The sequence below is a fragment of the Bos indicus x Bos taurus genome, chromosome 1, assembly GCF_003369695.1.
Source record: "Bos indicus x Bos taurus breed Angus x Brahman F1 hybrid chromosome 1, Bos_hybrid_MaternalHap_v2.0, whole genome shotgun sequence".
NCBI classification, from domain to species: domain Eukaryota; kingdom Metazoa; phylum Chordata; class Mammalia; order Artiodactyla; family Bovidae; genus Bos; species Bos indicus x Bos taurus.
In genome coordinates this window covers 152,894,271-152,910,644 of record NC_040076.1, presented here as the reverse complement: position 1 = coordinate 152,910,644, position 16,374 = coordinate 152,894,271, and the positions used below count along the sequence as shown (strand labels likewise).

The 16,374-nt window shown below is 52.4% G+C and overlaps 1 protein-coding gene across 2 annotated transcripts in view; it reads left to right on the top strand.

Annotated features, from left to right (window-relative positions):
• The first annotated feature begins 687 nt into the window (after window positions 1–687).
• RFTN1 (raftlin, lipid raft linker 1) overlaps window positions 688–16,374 on the top strand; it is a 226,136-nt gene continuing 210,449 nt past the window's right edge. The window contains exon 1 of one of the 2 annotated variants that reach the window (XM_027549562.1): window positions 688–843. The gene's annotated coding sequence lies outside the window, so the exon portion shown is untranslated. Of the gene's footprint in view, window positions 844–1,107; window positions 1,199–16,374 lie in introns of those variants that run through there. The other variant, XM_027549536.1, reaches the window with a different exon arrangement.

The following is a 16,374-nucleotide window of genomic DNA, read 5'->3' as shown; positions in this document are numbered from 1 at the left end:
CTGCGGCATCTGGATGCTGGAGGATCTCTCAGCCGTCTTTCCCGCCCCGCCGCACCTCGGCGCCCTCGGAGGGCACCTGGTCCGGAGTTGGTGGGGGAGGAGGTCCGTGTCCCCCACACGCGCTCCTGATCTTGTGACCGCGGTTACCAGGGGTCGAGAGGGGGGCGGGGGAGCCACGGGGCTCGAGGGTCTGTGACTCGGGAGCCCGTGGGCAGCGCGCAGATCGCGGGGGCGCGGAGTGGGCGAGGTTCGCGGGGGGCGCGATGGGCGCGGGGCGCGGGGTGGGCGCGGTGGGGGCGCGGGGCGTGGTGGGGGCGCCGTGGGGGCAGCGGCGCGGGGGCGCGGCGTGGGAGCGCGCGGTGGGGGCGCGGGGCGTGGTGGGGGCGCGGGGCGAGCGCGGATCGCGGGGCGCGGTGGGGGCGCCCTGGGGGCAGCGGCGCGGGGGCGCGGCGTAGGAGCGCGCGGTGGGCGCGGGGCGCGCCGGCGACTCCCCAGAAGATGCCGCGCGGCGTCTGTTGCCCGTGAGTTCAGAGGAAGAGGAAGTATAGGCGGCGGACGCGCGGCGGCGACGGGGGCGCGTCGGGGCTGCGGGCGGAGCGCGCCGGGCTCTGGGCGCCGCGAGCGGGAGCGCGGCGGCCGCGGGCTCTTGGGCAGGACGCACGCACCGCTTGCGGGGGGGACGGACGCACGGGCCCGCCTCGCCGCCCGCCCCACGCCCACCCCCTGTCGCTCACGCCTTCCCCCACGCCGCCCCCTCTGCATGGCACAAACTTTCCTCCCGGGACGGAACACGCTGTCTCCGGGAGCCCCCGCGCGCGCCCTCTCGCCGGCCGGCCCCGAGCGGTAGGTGGGCGCCTGTGGGACTCGGGGCGGAGGTGGGTGCAGCGGTGCGGGGACCCCGGCGGGCGGGGAGAGCCCGGCGCGGGGCGCCTCCCTGCAGGTTGCGGGGGCCTGGGCGTGCTGCTCCGGCGCGCCGGGGCTCCCTCGTCCTCTGCGCCGGGCTTGGGTTGGATGGCGCCGGGGGCCGGCTCCGTGGGACGCGGCGGTCTTGGGCCAACTTTTCTGAAAAGGAAAGAAAGAAATCAGCCTTGGCGCGCTAGGGGGAGAGGCACCCCCAGAGCGGTCTGTGGTGGGCAATGGGCTCCGCCGGCCCGGGGGCGCCGGGGGAGGAAGCGGAGGGGAGGCTTCGAGGCTACAGGTGGGTCTGGGACACTCTGCACGGCGCCCTCCTCGAAGGGCGGGCGGGCGCTGATCCCGGAATCCGGGTTCAGGAGGGCGTGAGGCGGCGGGGAGCTGGGGCGGGGTGCGTGCGCCTCCCGAGGCGCGTCCGTCCCGGGGCAGGGCTGCCAGCCGCGCGGCCCCGGAGGCGCTGAGACTCGGGGCGCCGGGAATTCCCGGCACCGAAGACTGCTGTCTCGCCTTCCGTAAGGGGGTTTCTTCCCTCGTCCTCGCCGCTTTCTTAGGCCCCAGGGTGGACCTGGGTCAGGGCAGGGTGGCGGCGGCGGCGTTTATTTCGGGAAGCCCCGCGGGCGCGCATGCCCACCCCCGCCTCCCGGACCGGGGCTGGTGCCCTTCACCTGCACGGTCGCTGCCTTGGCACCGAGGGCCGCGTGGAGGCCGCGGGGCTGTAACCCGGGGGCGCTGCCTGCTGGCTCCCCTGTGTGGCTGCGGGTGGTCCCCGGGGACGTTGGGTGGTGTCACCGAGTTTGTTAGGGGTTTTCAAAACAAAAAGTTAAAAAAAAAAAAAAACCCCAACAGTCTGGCCCGGATCCCTGTGTTTGAGTGACTGCCCTGGCTTCCAGCAACAGTCCTTTCTTGTAACTGGTGGTACAGCTGTTTTCAGATGCTGGGCACAGTCGGGCCATAGGGTGTCATCTCAGGATAAGTGAGGCCCCGGCCAGGAAGGAAGGCGGGTGTGGTGTCAGCGACCTCTGCGCCTGTGGGGAGGGTGTGCGTTGCACCCCGCGTGTCCTCAACCCCGGATACCTCTGCAGGGCTGAATTCCCTACCAAGTTCAAGTGACCCCCGATGTCACCAAAGCCGGCAGAGGGGTTAAAGCAGCAAGCTGTTCGGGACTCTTCGCTGCATGTGTGTGCTAACCTCAGTGAAATCACTTTAACCTCAGAGGGAGCTCTGCTTCCTCTTTTGCCTTCAGTGGGGTTTCTGGTCTGAGAGGCAGGGCGTCATCCCTCTGTCGCTGGGTTGGTTTTTCTTTGTTTGTCTTTTGGCTGCTTGGACCCTGGGGCACATGGAAGGGGGAGTGTTGTGCAGTTAGCTAATTGATCTGGTGCAGGAACCGAAAGAGTAAATTGGGAATACAAGTCAGTGAGTTCTTTTTCTCCCTCTGGAGCAGGAATTTTTGGCTTCCATTCAAATAATTGCTTTGTCTGTAGGGAAACAGGCAGAAAATCTTTGGCATGAGTGATGTGAGTTCCTGCAAAGCTACTTGCATTCTTCTAACCTTAACTTTTCAGCAGAACTGAAATTATGTGGGCCCCTGGTTTGGTGGGCATGGGTGTCTTGCTAGATTTCTGAGTTGGTGGGCTAGGGAGAAGGTCCTGGGACTCTTCCAATGCCCAGCTCCTTCTAAAAAATATGGACAACTTGGAAGAACAGTGACCACCCAAACACCCGTATCTAGAGGCCGTAATTTTGCAGTACTGTATTGGCTTTATTATATACGTCTGTCCATCTGTTCATCCTCTGTCCATCCATTAGTTCAACTTACTGTTTTATGCATTTTAAATTAAATTACAAACATTCGTATGGGTCACCTCTAGAACTTTTGTTAGAGTTCAGTATACATTCATGACTTTCTTAAGGTAAAATTTATTCCTATGGTGAATTTATACATACATACGTATCTACATATAGTGAAATGCACAGATCTTGAGGGTAGCATTTGCATAGTGTTTTGACAGATGCCTACACCTGTATAACCCTCGTCTGTAATCAAGGTAGAGAATGTTGCCCTTGCCCCCAGAAAGTTCCCTCATCCCCATTCCCAGTCAGTCTGTGCCCCCACTCTTTTTTTTTTTTTTTTTACAATCACTCAAAGCTAGTTTAGCCTGTTCTTGAACTTCATTTATTGTAGAAATCCACAATATTGTGTAAAGCTTCTTTAACTCAGCATGTTTTTGAGATTCACTCATGTTTTATGTACCAGTAATTCGGTCCTTTTGTTTTTTTTTTTTCTTTTTTTTTTGCTGAGTTAAGATCCAGGATCAGTTTATACCAGTTTATGTATTCCCCTGTTAATGGACACAAGAGTTATTCCCAGGTTTTTGGAATGAAGCTGCTGTGAATATTTGTTTACGAGTCTCCCTAGGGACATGTGCTGTCATGTCTCACGGGTAAATGGAGTGAAATTGCTGGGTCATAAAAGATGTGAACTTTATAAGAAACTGTCAAACTTTCTCCCAACATGATTAGACCATTTTACACTCCCATAAGCAAGGAATACATGTGTGAGATTCCAGATACCACAGCTCATTTCCCTAGCTCAAAGTCAAGAACATGGTTGACCAGTGTTCTTCTGGGCTCAAAGGTGCCAAAAATCGGGACCACTCGAGACAGTCTGGAACGTGTTGTTTTGTAGATGGAGGAGCTAAGGGAAATCCCTGACTCTGCAGGTAAATGGGTTTACTCTTAAATTATTGTGCATTATCAGACAGATGTTTTGTTTTTAGAGGTCTTCAGAGAAGGGATTTCCAAAGGGGAACGTCCCCTTGGTTGTGAAAGAAGATTGAGTACTTTCTGTATAAAGAAAAATACCCACCCCCCACAACCTCGCAGAATTCCACTGAAGTTCTGCTTTGACACTCTTGGGGGATTTCTGATGCGTTGGTCTGGTTGCTGGGAATCCGGTGGAGATTCCCATTGGATTTCTCTGACTGGGGCAGCTGGCTGTTGAAAGGCGTCTTGTCTGCTCTGTGAGACAGGTCAGATTTGACTTTTTGAAGGCTCTGAGAACATGGCTTTTCTGTTAGAGTGATTTGGCCTGTCAGTGAGAAATGCGGCCTGTTAACACCCTTCTTCTTGTCCTGGCTGAGAAAACGGGCTGTTCCCTCTCAGGTCCGCTCTCGTATTCAGCCCTTAAGGAAACCTGGTCTTCGCGGATCCAGGAAGCAGGAGTGGGGCGTCCTGCCGACGTGGGCCCCAGGAGGAAGCCTTTACATCTCGCCAAGGTGCGTCAGTGGGGTCAGGGGACGTGTAAGAGATTGCGAGACATTGGCCTGTGTTTGGGGACTGCTCCCCTCGTCTGCCAGCCTAGTACAGCACCTGCCACAGGGCAGAGGCTGTGAATAACCCTCATGGTACCCATCTGGGTGATTACCTCTCTGGAGGCTGACAGGGATTGCCAAGATGTCAGAACCCCAAGGCATATTTTCACTGGAGGCCACTGTACTACCGCCTGGGAAACAGGTTCAGACTATTAGGAAAACTGCCAGCTGTAGACTTCCATTCTAAGGAGCACTGTTCTTATCTTATGATAGATTTTACTATTGTTATTAACAGAATACTAATTATAGCTACCCCGTGCCAAGTGCCCACTTCGAATCTAACTCTCATGAGAGGTAGGCGCTAATCTTATCTGTACTTCGGCTCTGAGGCGACTGAAGCTCAGCGAGGTTAAGGAACTTGTCCCAAGTTCACATTTTGTTCGTATTTCATGGACGTTCTGGTTTCGCAAATGCAGATCCCATCTGCGAGCACAGGTTTCCAAAGGCAGAAGGCCCCTGTAGAATAGAATGTAAACTGCAGCGGGGACGAAGTTGCAGGAAACGCACCCTGTACTCACTTTCTCAAGTCTCTTGTCCGTTTCTTTTGGCGCACCTGGGGCCCGGGTGGAGGTACTTGTTTTGATGACAGTTTAAGGTATTATTAGTTATCTCACTATAACTTTATTGTAGGAAAAGAAAGACATTGCCAGCTGTTTAGTTTGAGTGTCTGTCACTGAGCCACCCAGTGCTGTAGCCACGGTCTACAGGAGGCTATTTACATCTGAATATCAAGGAATCAAAATGAAATAAGATTAGAAGTGCAGTTCCACAGCCTCACCGGCCGCCTCTCAGGGGCTCTGGAGCCACATGTGGTTGTGGCTGCTGTTCTGGACGCAGGAGGAGTGGAGTGTTTCCAGCCCTGCTGAAAGTTTGGTGTGATGGCGCTGCTCTATAGCGAGCGGTTCTCTTTTGTCCTTCTGGATAAGAATTGGCAACACTCTTGGCTAAAGCTTAGGCTATTTTTCACTGACAAAGAGATAAATTTAGCCAGACGTTTCTTTTATGTTTACCTTTTAAAGGTCTGTGTGTGTGTGTGTGTGTGTGTGTGTGTGTGTGTGTGTGAGAGAGATCTTTCCTCCCATTCACATTCAGTTTTTGACATAAATTTGAGTTTCCCTTTTCTCCTGGGCCCCCAGAGGGGCTTATGTTATCATTATTGTGTGTTTTACCAAGAGGCTTTCTCTGAAAAGATCAGTACGGCGGGCAAGTGATAGCCACGGCTTGAAGCCCTGTTAATTCCTTGCTCTCCAAAGAAGAATTCAGTTCAGCTTTTAAATATGCATTTGTGTTACTTACTCCCTACCTGGGCTGAATTCACGAAGAAAAAGCGTTCTCAGCAGGGCCAGGACCAAAGAGCTAGAAAATTAGGTCACATTCTACGTGTGGTGGCTGCCTGCCAGGCCTGAGGTGGAGGAGACAGCCTCTGGGGTACCCGAGGGTGCTGTGTGGGGGTTTTCCTGGGTCGGGCCTGCCCCCATGGGGTAGAGGTGCTGGAGGGCCCGCAGGTTGTAGCTGGTGGCGCAGGGTGATGGGGAGGGGGCCTGGCCGTCCCCCTTAGGGGCGTCCACTACTCAGGCTGGGTTCAGAGGAGCAGGCACCAGCCCACGGGTGTCGGTGGGAAAGCTAGACCCGCCAGAGCTGGGCAGTCAGCATCAGCTACGAGTGCGCATCTTGTCTGACGTTCACCAAGTCTCACGCCACTTTATGAAGGTGCGTTGGTTGTTTTCACACTTTTCACCCAGGAAGCCAGAGGCACCTCACTGACCGTGCTCCTTTGTCTTTTAAAACTAAACTGTCCCTAAACTGTGCTGTTCCCTAGGTGGACCCTGTGGATGGGCAGCATTTATTCTTTGCAAAGGATCATCAGCTTCCATTTGTGCGTGCATGCGTGTGTGTGTGCAGGTGTGTTTGTGTGCGAGTGTCTGTTGAAACTCCCTACTTCGTATTTCACCCCCAAGGAAATCCTTCTAAGGAAGCCTTCAGGTTTTATGGAGTAACTCCCAAATTCCTCAAATTTGGAGAAATTTTTGTAATAGACCTTATCCATAAAGGTGAATGAGAAGAAATTAGGTTAATTGCAGACTCCGGTTAAGAGAACGTGATCATATCATGTCTTATAAAATTTTGAGAATGCAGAGTACAGGTAATCAGACTGTCCATTTAAACACTTCTTTAATTTGGAGAGGTCTTCGGGGATTTTTTCCAGTGTCTTGGGACACTTTATAAGCACCCTTTCAGTGTGGTTTAATTATGGCAGGTTAACACGGATCTTGATCATGGATAACAAGTAATATCCATGATAACAACTAATAGCAACTAATTGTTAGATAACAACTAATAACAATTAACATCCAGACAGTTGTTTCTAGATGCCTAGGGCCTGACAGTTGTTAACGTATTTAATCCTCACCCTGCCAGTGGATTCTGCAGTCCTTCCCCATTTTATGATTGAGATCCCTTAGGTTAAGTGGCTTCCTTGAGGTCCAAAATCACTGCAGATGGTGACTGCAGCCATGAAATTAAAAGACGCTTATCCTTGGAAGGAAAGTTATGACCAACCTAGATAGCATATTGAAAAGCAGAGACATTACTTTGCCAACAAAGGTCAGTCTAGTCAAGGCTATGGTTTTTCCAGTGATCATGTATGGATGTGAGAGTTGGACTGTGAAGAAAGCTGAGCGAGGAGGAATTGATGCTTTTGAACTGTGGTGTTGGAGAAGACTCTTGAGAGTCCCTTGGACTGCAAGGAGATCCAACTAGTCCATTCTGAAGGAGATCAGTCCTGGGTGTTCTTTAGAAGGAATGATGCTAAAGCTGAAACTCCAGTACTTTGGCCACCTCATGTGAAGAGTTGACTCATTGGAAAAGACTCTGATGCTGGGAGGGATTGGGGGCAGGAGGAGAAGGGGATGACAGAGGATGAGATGGTTGGATGGCATCACCAACTCGATGGACATGAGTTTGAGTGAACTCTGGGAGTTGGTGATGGACAGGGAGGCCTGGCATGCTGTGATTCGTGGGGTCGCAAAGAGTCGGACACGACTGAGCAACTGAACTGAACTGAACTTGAGGTCCCTTGACTAGGAAGTTGGGGCCTGGGACCTGAATCCAGGCGGTCTGGCTCCAGAGAGCCCACAGCCCAACGCCTGTGCTGTGCTTTCAGAAAGGTGGACTTGGAAGCAATGGACAGGTATTCCCAAGCCCTCTTTCCCTGCTTTCCCAGACTGCGGCGTCCTTGCTGCTCCTGAAGACTGTCCACAGAGTCGTGTTTCTCGTGCACCTGTTGGGGCAGGGCCCTGGGGTAGCCGTTCTCGGAGACGAGACAGCGGCTGCCTTCAGGAGGTTGGCTCTCCCGTAGGAAGATGGGGCAGTGCCAGGAGCGTCGGGGCTCAGCCCCAGACAGGTCCATCCCGCTGCTCGCCCTGCTGTCCTTGGCTGGAGTTAACGTAGCCAGAGCAGACTCCCACCGCCTTTGGCTCCATCCGCCGTGGGAGGAGGCCGCTGCAAGGAGCTCAGAGCACACGCCCTGGATGCATCTTAGATGCCCCGTCTCCTGACCCTTGAGAAATCCCACTGGCTACCTTCCAGCCATGTCCAGAATGTGACTGCTCCTCACCCCTGGTCACCACCTGGTCTTGCCTTTCCCAGGGTTGGAGGGATCCTACCTCCTTCTGGGCTCGGAACCCTCCGGGGCCTCTCACCTGCCTTGAGGCTGCCGGTGGCGGGGGTCGTCTTGCCCACGAGCACCAGCTCGCGGCTCCCTGAGTCTACTGCTGCCCAGGCCGCCCCGCCTCCCGGCAGGTCCCAAAGGCTCCAGCATGTTTGCTGCCGTGATGGCTGCGTCTGCCCACTTCTCCCAGGGCTTGCCTTTCCCGAATTCTGCTCATTGTCGCCTTCTGCGGGAGGCCTGCCCTGATCACCTTTTTTTTTTTTTAAATCCCTGCCTTCCTTGTCTTTATGCGACATTCTTTCAAGCTTGAACTTCATTATTTTTATGCATCTAATGTCTGTTTCTCTGCTCCTGAAAGTAAGGTCCATGAGGCTGGCATGGTTCTTGTTTTGTTTTCCTTGTTGCTGTTTCACCTCGGTATCCCCAGCATTAGGAACAGTGTATTGGGTTGGACTGTTAGTCGCTCAGTCGTGTGCGACTCTTTCCAACCCCATGGACTATGTAGCCCACCAGGCTCCTCTGACCATGGGATTCTCCAGGCCAGAATACTGGAATGGGTTGCCATTCTCTTCTCCAGAGGATCTTCCTGACCCAGGGATCGAACCGGGTCTCCTGCACTGCAGGCAGATTCTTTACCGTCCGCACTACAGCAGTAGTGCCTTGCATGTATTAAGTGCTCAGAGAAGAAGGGTGTGATGTGTATCGAGTTGGCTACACAGTGGTCCCCAGTTTTTGGTTAAATAGCAGTCTAGGTGTTGCCCTGCAGTATTTTTTAAAGATGTGATTAACATTTGCATCAGTAAAAGCAGACCAGTCTCCATAGTATGAATGGGCATCGTCCAGCCAGTTCAGGGACTTAAAAGACCAAGATCTCCGAGGGCGGGGCTTCAGCCTCGGAGGCTCAGTGCCGCTCCGTCCCCTCTTCCCTGGGTCTTTGGCCTCCTGGTCCACTCTGTGGATTTCAGACTTGCCAGCCTCCAAGTCCAAAGACAAGTCCACACACAAGAAACCCGGGAGGAAGAGCTGGCTTTGGGGGCAGGATGTTGAGTTCCGTTTGGGGCGTATCCTTCTGGAAGTGCCGGGAAAGAAAGTTCTAGGGGGAGATGTTGGAATGGGTGGGTGGGCCTATGAGCTGGAGTTGAAAAGCAGCCAAGTGGAGAGGGGGTCTGACAGCTAAGGGGAGAGGAGACAGTTGGGGAACTTTCTTGAGCACCGTGTCCAGGCCTGTACTGGAGGGCCCCAGACTCGGTGCTGAGACCCTCCGAGGCACTGCAGCAAGCTTGCTGGATGTCTCTTTCACTGCCAGCCGGAGGTGGTTCACAGTACCAGCGTCAAAGGGCCCCACTTCCTTTGGATGATGTCATATCTTTGCGAAGCTGGATTTGGGGTGGTTGCTAGGGTCACTGTGGGACAGGAGATGGCGGGTGGTGGGGCTAGTGTGATTCTGAGGTCTGAGAAGTTGCCAGTGCACACGTCCCAGTGCTAAGTAATGGTGGTACCTGAAAGATGCACAGAAAGACTCTTTTTTTCGGTTTATGTATTCTGTTCTTTCCAAAGACTGCTAAGTTGTTTGGACATAATAATCAATTTGTTTGGACCTGACTACTTAATAAATCAAACCTCGCAGCCTGGGGTTTCTATGAGAAAACATCCATAAACACTGGGGGTCATACGTGCCATGACCTGAAAAGTGTCAGAGGCTTTGCCCTGTATTGTTCTGGGCATTATATGTAGCATGTTCAGGCGCGAGGAGCAGGGACAGAAAGACTGGGGACAAAGGGGCCGGCATGAAGACTGCACCCAAAAGTGTTTCTGCAAAAATAACAGCTGAGAGCAAATAAAACGTAAGCGTTTGTTAAATCACAATAGTGGGTGCAGAGATGTCTCATTTTTTCATCCTTATCCATGTGTTTTCAGTGGTTAATAGTAAAGGCAGTTTGAAAAGAGGACAGAAGGCGGCTCCGGTATAAATTTAGGGTGCACTTGTGTGGGAGGAAAGCAGAGAGCTGGAGAGGTGGGACATGAGATCCTAAGAGGTTCAGGAGAAACGGGCTGAAACCAAGGAGGTCCGAAAGACCACCCTCCTCTAGACTGGGGTTCCCAGCCCCTGGTTACGCGCTTCAGACTCAGGGCTTCGGAGGCCCAGGTGTTGGGAGGTTGGAGAGGTCAGGAGCGGGAAGAGATGGGGTTTGCTCTGAGGGCGTCGATTCTTAACCCTGGATGTCAGTTCCTATCTCTTCAGGAGTCTTAAAAAGGGATGCTTGGCGCATCTGAAAGGCCTGGGCGTCTGGACATCCAGCTGTCAGGCACCTGGCGGGCAGCTGGGACAGAGAGTCACCTCTGTGGTCCAGGCTCTCGGGAGCTTTCCTGTGGTTTAGACGTTGCTGAATCACGTGGAGGTGTGGATTCGGACGGGCAGGCCTGGGTGGGCCGTTCCCACGGGTGGTGGTACTGCTGGTCTGAGCACCGCACTTTGAGCGGCGGCCTCTTGGGAGGGGGCCTTTTTCAGCTAAGGGTGGTTGTGATGGACGCTCGTTGGAGAGCAGAAAGGTAGTCTGGATCTGTCTCCGCCCGGCGTTCGCTTTTGATAAATACCCCTCTTATCTTTTTTTTTAATCTTTTTTCCCCCTTATCTTTTGCGGTGTAACATTTTACCCCCAAACTTGGGAACTGAACACAGTGAACGCTTATCATCTCTCGGGGCTCCTGTGAGTCAGGAATCCAGAGGCAGCTGAGCTGGGCGGTTCTGCCCGGGGGCCTCTCCTGAGGCTGTGGTCAGGATGCCGGCTGGCCCGAAGGCTGCTGAGCGATGCTGTCACTTCGGTGTGGAGTTTGCCGTGGTTGTTGGGTGGTGGTCTCAGTCCCCCGCCCCGAGGGCTTCTCCGTGCTGTTAAGAGAGTGTCTTCCCAATAAGGCGGTGCTTCCCCGGTGGCTCAGTGGTAAAGAAGTCACCCACCAATGCAGGAGATGTGGGTTCGATCCCTGGGTTGGGAAGATCCCCTGGAGGAGGAAATGGCACCCCACTCCAGGACTCTTGCCTGGGAAATCCCATGGACAAAGGAGCCCGGCGGGCCACAGTCCATGGGGTCGCAGAGTCCGACATGACTCAGCAGCTGAGCGCAAGTGCACGGAATTGACAGCAGGCTTCCCCAGGCCCGCCCGCCCTTCTGCTGCATCCCGCTGGCCGCAGCGGCCAACCCCGATGAGTGCAGGGGGTGCCCCCTCGTGAGCAGGAGGATTACTGAGCCCCATCTGGGAGGCTGGCCGTGATACGCCTTGATGTCTTCAACTAGGAAAGGAATGCCCGTCCAACACGAGAACTTGAAAACTATGAAAAGCTATAAAGTGAATGTCTCCCATCACGTCATGACCCAGAGGAAAGTTCTGTGAAAGTTGTGGTCCCTGTCCTGCCAGTTAAGAAAAAAGAAACGCATGGATTTTCATATGCAGACGCACACATAGACACTTAAAAACAGCAGCATAACACCGGCCCTTTCACACAGATTGTTCTTTTCCTTGGCATCAAATCTGGCACGCTGTCAGTGGGTCCGTTTCAGTTACGCTTGGGTTTCTCTCGTAGACGGTTTGTAGGATATCAAGATTTGACACCATCCAAATAGCTGGTTGGGTTTTCAAAGTTTCATACATTTCTGAGTGAAGAAAAATGTTCTCATCATGTAAAAACTTCTTAATTTGGATCATCAGTTTTGCTTCGGGTGCCTGAATGATGTAATAAACACGCTCGAGCCTTCAAATATAGGATTTGAGTGAAGAAATAAAGAATGAGTTTGCCAGCTGATCCGGCATCATTGCATGTAATTGCACCATCTCTGGTTGCTTGTCATGAGCTGTTGGCAGTTGTTAAAATTAGCTTTACAGTCTGCCTCAGAGTAGCAGCAAATGTAGTAAATGAGCACTCACTCTTAATGAAACTAATTTGTATTTGAAAATATAACTACATTTATTGCCCCCATTATTTAAATACATGCCTGCTAGTTGGTAGTAAAAATGAATTTTAAACTGAGGTTTTGGGGTTTTTTTTTAATCCCAGCTGAAAAATAATCTTTTCAGAAGGTGATCCTTTTCAAAGTGGTTTTCCAGTGTTGTGTGGGCATCTGGGCTTCCCTGGTGGCTCAGCTGGTAAAGAATCCGCCTGCAATGCAGGAGACCCTGGTTCATTTCCTGGGTTGGGAAGATCCCCTGGAGAAGGGAAAGGCTACCCACTCCAGTCTTCTGGCCTGGAGAATTCCATGGACTGTATAATCCTTGGGGTCTCCCAAGAGTTGGACACAACTGAGCAACTTTCATGGGCATCTGGGGAAATATTTAAAACACAAATTAGAAATGCTTTAAAAGTAAACACTTCAAACATTTGAAATGACACGGTGGAACTTCTGTGGTGGCCCAGGGGTTGAGACTCCGCCTGGCAGTGAGCGCGGCGCTGGAAGGCAAGTTCAGTCCCTCGTCGGGAAGCTGGGATCCTATATGCCTTGTGACCAAGAAGCCAGGCATGACAATGGAGTCACTGTTGTAGCAAATTCGATGAGGGCTTTGGAAATGGTTCACATAAAAAAATCTTAACAAATACGTAAAATGACACAGGATATTGTGTCCTGTTGCTGATCTCTTTTTTCTGGAACCAGGTCTCTGGGATGTGCCATCTGTTTGATTTCACAGTGGTTCCCTCTGAATGCCCTGCACCCCACCCAGACTTCTAGAACCACAAGCCTCCCTGTACCACCTGCATCCCTTTGTCTCCTTTACCTGTGGTCTCCTTGAGGGCATGACCCAATCTTTCCATTTTTATGTTTCCTAATTCAGGGCAGGACTCAAAGCAGCTTATAATACGTTTGCATTGAGTGAAAGAATGAGTGAACTTGGAACATAAATTCTCTCCCTCATGGAGCTGACGATTCCTGCACGAAGCTGGTCCCCATATACACCAAAGACACACTTCCTTCTGAGCTTGATTCAGAGAGAATTGCTTTTCCAGAATGTCACCAGTTGGAGGGTCTTTGCTTCTGGGTCATTTGCAGTGTCTAATGTCCTGTCCTTGCAGTTGGGTCTCAGAACCCCCGGTGATTTTCTGAGTCTCCTCGCCAGTCAGCATCCAGTTCCTAATGACGTTTCTAGTAGAGAACTGGAAGGATATTTTGTCTCTCTCGTCACTGTCTCACCATAGGAGTGGGGAAAGGCTTTCTCTCTTTTTCTGCCTTTGAAGACGTCTTGGATGGGTTTTCTTGGTGCCCTTAGAATGGTATCGTCTGCATATCTGAGGTTCTTGGTATTTCTCCCGGCAGTCTTGATTCCAGCTTGTGATCCATCCAGCCCAGCGTTTCTCATGATGTACGCTGCATGGAAGTTAAATAAGCAGGGTGATAGTATACAGCCTTGACAAACTCCTTTCCCAGTTGTGAACCAGTCCATTGTTCCATGTCCAATTCTAACTTTTGCTTCTTGACCCACATACAGGTAAGGTGGTTTGGTACTCCCATCTCTTTAGTAATTTTCCATAGTTGATTGTGATCCACACAGTCAAAGGCTTTAGCGTAGTCAGTGAAGCAGAAGTAGATGTTTTTCTGGAACTCTCTTGCGTTGTTGATGATCCAGTGAATATTGTCAATTTGATCTCTGGTTTCTCTGTCTTTTCGAAACCCAGCTTATACGTCTGGAGGTTCTCTGTTCATGTGCTGTTGACGCCTAGCTTGAAGGATTTTGAGTATTACTTTGCTAGTGTGTGAGGGCTTCCCTGGTGACTCAGACGGTAAAGAATCATCCTGCAGTGTGAGAGACCTGGGTTCTATCCCTGGGTTGGAAAGATCCCCTGGAGGAGGGCATGGCAACCCACTCTAGTTATCTTGCCTGGAGAGTCCCCATGGACAGAGGAGCCTGGCGGGCTACAGTCCATGGGGTCGCACAGAGTTGGACATGACTGAAGTGACTAAGCGGCAGCCGCACCATGTGAGATGAGCGCAGTTTTTACAGTAGTTTGAGCATTCTTTGGCATTGCCTTTCTTTGGGATTGGAATGAAAACTGACCTTTTCCAGTCCTGTGGCCACTGCTGAGTTTTCCAAATTTGCTGGCATATTGAGTGCAGCATATTAACAGCATCATCTTTTAGGATTTGAAATAGCTCTGTGGGAATTCCATCACCTGCATTAGCTTTGTTCATAGTGATGCTTTCTAAGGCCCGCTTTGCTTCACATTCCAGGGTGTCTGGCTCTAGGTGAGTGACCACACCATCACACAAGAAGGCAAAGTGGTTGTCTGAGGAGGCTCTACAAATAGCTGGGGAAAGAAGAGAAAGGAAAGGCAAAGGAGACAGGGAAAGGTATACCCAACTGAACACAGAGTTTCAGAGAATAGAAAGGAGCGATGAGAAGGCCTTCTTCAATGAAAAAGAGCTAGAGGGAAACAGCAGAATGGGAAAGACTAGAGATCTCTTCAAGAAAAGTGGAGGCATCAAAGGAACATTTCATGCAAGGATGGGCATGATAAAGGACAGAAACCGTAAGGACCTAACAGAAGCAGAAGAGATTAAGAAGAGGCGGCAAGAATACACAGAAGGACTATACCAAACAGGTCTTGATGACCTGGATAACCACGATGGTGGGTCACCCACCCACCCACAAAGCTGTCCATGTAAGAATGTCTCCATGAGTGTCTGAAGCTGCTTTGTTTAGCATTGACCCAGACTGGAGAGACTCCAGATGTCCTTCCAGCATGAGTGACTGAAGCAGGCTCGTGACCGCAGGCCAGTGCTCAGCCCTGGAGGCGGCTGGCTGGGATCATTTGGCCCAGACTCATGTATAGGTTACCTCTGGCCTGACGCATCATACCCAATCAGAGGCCTGAGACAGCCACAGTGGCATATTTTGCCCAGGAACCTGCTGATCTGACTGGTCTTGGGGGAAACAGCTCATTTCTGCTCCGTGTGGTTTCAGCAGCTTGACGGAGGCAGAGGTGCGCCTGCCAGGGTGGCTCCCTGGGATGCAAGTCGGTGCTGCTGGTTGTCGGTTCCTCCCCACGTGGGCCTCTCTTCGGGGCTGCTTGAGCTTCCTCCTGGCATGGTGACTGGGTTCCAAGAGCAAGTTTCCCCAGAGTCGGGCAGTGGATGCTCCCAGTTTCTTACAGTTCGGTCCAGAAGCTGGCACTGCATCCTCTGACACTTTCTCTGGCAAGCAGACTGCAAGGAGATTCAACCAGTCCATCCTAAAGGAAATCAGCTCTGATTGTCCATTGGAAGGACTGATGCTGAAGCTCCAGTACTTTGGCCATCTGATGCGAAGAGCCGACTCATTGGAAAAGACCCTGATGCTGGGAAGGATTGAGGGCAGGAGGAGAAGGGGACGACAGAGGATGAGATGGTTGGATGGCATCACCGACTCAATGCACGTGAACTTGGGCAAACTCCAGGAGATGATAAGGGACAGGGAATCCTGGCGTGCTGCAGTCCACGGGATCCCAAAGAGTCGGACATGACTTGGTGACTGAACGGCAACAATAAATGGCAAGCCGACTGCAAGGAGAGCAAACCAGTCCATCCTAAAGGAGATCAACCCTGAATATTCATTGAAAGGACTGATGCTGAAGCTTCAGTACTTTGGCCACCAGATGTGAAGAACCAACTGCTTGGAAAAGACCCTGATGCTGGGAAAGATTGAAGGCAGGGGGAGAAGGGGATGACAGAGGATGAGATGGTTGGATGGCATCACAGACTGAATGGACGTGAATCTGAGCAAGGTCCGGGAGGTGGTGATGGACAGGGAAGCCTGGCGTGCTGCAGTCTGTGGGATCACAAAGAGTCGGACATGACTGAGTGCCTGAATGACAGCAGCAGTGGGAAGTAGTCAGGAGCCCAGATTCAGGGGAGGTGACGGCAGCCCCATCTCTCGATGCAGGGATGTCGGAAGGGCCAGATGTGAAAACAGTCACCCCATTTACCTTCTGTCCTGCTGGAGACCTTGAGCCCCGAGGGAGACATGCTCTGGCTGAGACCCTCGTGTGCAGCCCCGTGGACCCCATCTGCCTGAATCCGGCGGGGAGCTGTCCTTCTCCTCCCTCTTCCTCCAGCCTCACTGCCCCGCGAGGCCCAGAGCCAGCCTTGGCCCAGCTCCCCGTGGGGTTCCAGCGTGAGGGAACCTCGCATCGGAAATAGTGAAATCTCCCAAACGTGGGTGATGACGGGAGGCACTGCCACGCCTTCATTCTCCTCCTTTCCATAAGCTAGGTTTCATGACTTGCTTGAGCACAGTAGGGGCTGTAATAGCCATTTGTGGGGTGCTGTCCAAGCCTTTCCTATTTTGCCAGGGGTCGGGTGAGTGGGAGGACACAGGGAGGAGCTTGGAGGAAAGCAGCAATGCTGGGAGCCGGCAAGGGAGGGCCGTAACCCGACCGCGAGAGGAACAGTTCACACTGCA